General features: G+C 38.1%; 1 pseudogene across 1 annotated transcript; it reads right to left on the bottom strand.

Moving 5' to 3' along the window:
- Positions 1–923: 923 nt before the first annotated feature.
- On the bottom strand, positions 924–3,820 carry LOC149193303 (laccase-12-like; annotated as a pseudogene). Its single transcript, XR_016254935.1, has 6 exons — positions 3,534–3,820; positions 3,196–3,345; positions 2,855–3,099; positions 2,614–2,742; positions 1,592–2,508; positions 924–1,421 (listed from the first exon to the last, which is right to left on the bottom strand). The product of XR_016254935.1 is annotated as a laccase-12-like (transcript).
- Positions 3,821–4,418: the final 598 nt, after the last annotated feature.

Here is a 4,418-nt window from a genome sequence, read left to right as displayed (position 1 = left end):
ATGTGCTATAGATGGCTTTAGGTAAGCCATTGTGTGTGTGGATTCATGGCCCTAGCTCATGGGTGACCCACTATTGGGAGACTATGAGCAACACAGTCTATGGCTAGGTGGTATGTCCTAGGTTTACATCTAGTCAAAGGATTTTATTAGGCAATTTCTCAAAACCTGTTTTACAACATATCTGTAATCTATGGTTTATGGTTTTTCATGCATGAAATTATGGTATCCGTTAATTATGTATATATGTGTGTCTAGGTATATAAATATTATATAATTATTGTAATAGTATTAGAGTAAGAGATATCAATATAGTAGAGTGGCTACAGGGGTCTTACAAGTGGTATCAGAGCCTATGTTGCAACAGTAGGATTTGTTACAATATTATGGGAAAATACAATAGTTTATCAATACTATATGCGAGTTTTCTTTAAAATCAAAGAATTTAATTAAAAGGGAAAAAAATGACATAACTATCTGACATATAAATCTCAACCTTTTATTTCTATACACTATTAAGAATATTCAAGTATTCTATCAAAGTTTAATTATCATCATCTATAAAATAATTATTAATAATTAAATTAAAAATGTCTAAATCTTATTTTAAATATTTTTCTTTTTTCTCAATAGTAAAAAAACTTATAATAAATAAGTTACCAACTTACTATAAGTTGAGGAAAATGAACTCTCAACCATGAACTTTTATTAATATAAATTCATCTCACACCCAAATTTAATATATTAATATAAAATAAATTTTGATCTCAACCTTAAGTTTTTATTAATATAAATTCATCTCACTCCCAAATTTAATATATTAATTATAAAATATTTTTTGATATAAATTTATTAAAATGCTGACGGTTCAACTGAATCTAGAATTAACATGATATCAACAGAAATTCTATTCACAACTATTAATATGCTCTGCGTAGAAAATATAAAATCACCATTAGAATATCTTTGAGGAACACCATGATGACGAAGTAAAGCTAACAGATATGAATGATAACAAAGGTATGGCTAAATACAATGTAATAGTTGTTCTTTTAAAGAACATAAAATGGAGCATTCATTTTCATAGGAAAAGAATTGATCTTTTCCTCAATGAATAAAAACGATGAGGATGAATGGCTTTACAAAATCTTTATTTCGACGGGAAAGGAAAAGTATATGGTGTACGAATGGCTTTGAAAAGTCCTAAACAAAGAGTTTAATGTGACTCGAATAAAGCAATTAACTCGTTGTGCCGCTGTCGACGTTGGGTAAAATAAGTTGCTGGTCAATTTCTGAGCACCGTGGAAGATCTCGCGGAGGCCGCTGAAGGCTTGATCCATAATCTGGTCCATTCTCAACTACAAAGCACATGGCTAAACCCCATGTTATGTGTACATCCAGATGGCAATGGAACATCCAGACACCTGCGCTTTCAAAACAAATGAGCAATTAAAACAATTTAAATGGCTTTCATAATCCATGTACACACCAACGATATAAAGTGTACGATGAAACTATGTATTCAAAAATTTGACACCAACAATATTAATGTGTCAGATGAAACCATGTAGATGTATGTAGTATGTACGCTCACCAGGGTTGTCGGCTACAAATCTTATAGCCGCCCATCCATTGACGGGAACGTTTACAGTGTTGCGCTTTGGGGGATCAAACAGGTTGAACTGTTTTGGGTCTCTTCTTGGATTAAAATTGCCAAATCCTGTTCCTACGATGTAGAAGTCATAGCCATGGAGATGAATGGGGTGGCTTTCACCTGCAACGATATTCGTTCCCTGAAGTATCACTTGCACCGTTGTGTTGTATTTCAGCACTTTCACTCTCGTGTTTTTACAGGAGACCACAGGCTTGTGCTTATGTTCTCTGCGGTATAATCGAATTGCACCAGAGGGTTATCCGGGAAGTTGTCGGTGAATACGCCTTTTATGCCGAAATAGTGTGCTTGAAGCATTGACACTGTTGATGGCAGAACAAACGAAAAGTTATTCATACTTGCTTCCGATCTTGTTCCATTGAACAACCCAATTCCCACAGTGTAGAGCAGATTCTCTTTAACGGTCTGAGGGACAGAGACTGGGTGCTGGGGCGAGGCCAAGCTTCTCAGAGCCGCGTTGAACTGTGTCATAGATTTAGTGTCGTTAAAGAACGGTAAATCGGGCATCTGTGGAGATGAGGACGTGGAGTTAACTCCAACGTATTCCAAAATGGCAGTGGTTGTGGTGTTATCGAAGGGAACTCCTTTCCCGCTGGAATACGCGCGCGCAGCCATGTAGTAACTGCCTATAGATTGATCAGCAGTAACAAGTACGTCTGTAGTCTGCCCAGGGCCGAGCATCAGAAAATTGGTCTGAACAGGCTTTGTATACAAAGCATCCACAGCTACAACGGTCATTGAATGATTTGCCACCGCAAAGAATAAGTCATTGTTCATTGCAGCATTGATAACGCGTAGAAGATTGGTTTCTCCTGCCTTCACTCGAATACGAGTAGTATCTGCATGAACAAGGATAAGATATATCAGCCAGTCCAATAATTCAACATAACAACTCAATTAGTAAATCGATAAAGATGAGATCAGATACAACAAAAGTCGGATACCTGAAGTAGAACAATCGTATAAGTCTCCAGGCTGGCCATTTATAGTATAAGCGTCTGAAATGTTGGGGGCACCTCCTGTGAGTATCGCTTCATTCACAACATCAATGGGATTTGCATTCCACCATTGTCCTGTCAAAGCACAAACGAATTACAATACATATTATGATCAGTTTACCACTCTATTATTTAATTAGATATTACTGCTTCAAAACAGCACACTGGTATCGTTAAAGTTGCATACCCAGAATGATGGGAAACTGTTTATCCGGGACAGTATAGGGATAAGCAGTTCCCCTCTTCGGATAGATAATTAAGACTCCATAGACTGTAGCTCTAAGCCATGAGCTATGAGCATGCCACCAGAGGGTCCCTTCTTGGCCAGTTGTGTTGAATTTGTACGTGTAACTTCCACCAGGGCGAATTGGGCATTGGGTCACAAACTCAGGTCCATCAGCCCACCCTGTGCGGAACTGCCGTATTCCGTGCCTGCAAATATATAAATATGGAGTGCTATGCATAAGAAACGAATTCATCATTATTTAAGACAGAGACAAGAAGAATAGACCGTTATAGATTACAGACCAGTGAATGGTGGCGTTATACTGGGCCTTGTTACGGACTTCCACTATAAGAGTCTCCATTGTGAACGTGAAGTGTTGGACCAGGAAACTGTCCATTCACTGTAATTTTGTCGTGTGTTTCGCACAGCCTCGTTACGGACAAGGATTCAATCTTCAGCCAGTTAACCAGAGATCGTCAGTTTCCTTTGAATAATGTTCTAAAATCCTAACTCTAGGGCACAATATTAGAAATTGAATGAAATCAATCATGTAGCCAAAAACACCGTTCAATATTCATAGAGTAATTAATAAAATCAGTCATATAAAAAACGCTTGGCTTTCAAAAATCGAGACACTTACATCAAACGTGTATCGATGTATGCTTCCCATGGCTGTAATAGCGAAAAGGTTCAGGCACACCACCAACAGAAAAATTAGCTTCGCTGAAAATGGCAACATTTTGATGACATGAGGTCGATTCAACCCTAATTCCGCCATTCTATAGCCAATCTTTTAGTGCTATTAGCTAAGAAAACCGATCTGTATTTCCTCCGCTTCGTAATTAAAACTGTTTGAACTGAACTCAACTTCCCCAAACTTTCGCAAACAGCAAGCCGACTCTGTCCAAATGAATGAATTCGTGACAAATAAGGAAGATGACTGGAGAGGAAATGAGCCCCATGAAGATTTATATAAGGTAAATTGCCAATGGCAACGGAGACTTCTTCTACGTTTGGTAATAGTTGTTGGAGGATTGTGACACAGGAGAATTACGACTGGAATAGTCCAGCGGCATGGCAATAATATGAGTTGTAATAGTAGCCTAACCTAAAATATTGACCAAGATCGCCTGTATTGCTCCTGGATAGGGAGAGTGGTACGAACGTTTGATTTTATTGGATTTACCTTGAATTCCGTGTGGATGAAAAGTCTGATGTTCCACCCCTAATTCTGTTCGTGTATGTCTGTTTTCCATAGATTTAGATTTTCCACCACCTATATCTGGATTAAAAAACCTGTGACCAGTTCTCGAGCTCACGGTTGACAGACGTATGCACAGTTAAACGTAACCACCTCGGAATCTGCTAACTAGATTCCCTCGTGCGAGGATGGTGTTGTTGACTTGTACCATCCAATGATGGAGACGTCAAAAACATTTATCATACCTTCTATCTATCCCACGTGTTGGGAGGGAATAATATCATGGCTTTTGGTGGGGAGACATGAGGAAGGATCATATTTCAT

The sequence above is a fragment of the Pinus tabuliformis genome, chromosome 2_2, assembly GCF_031772625.1.
Source record: "Pinus tabuliformis cultivar Carrire ecotype Pingquan chromosome 2_2, CPIR1, whole genome shotgun sequence".
NCBI lineage: Eukaryota > Viridiplantae > Streptophyta > Pinopsida > Pinales > Pinaceae > Pinus > Pinus tabuliformis.
This window is presented reverse-complemented; position numbering and strand designations above follow the sequence as displayed.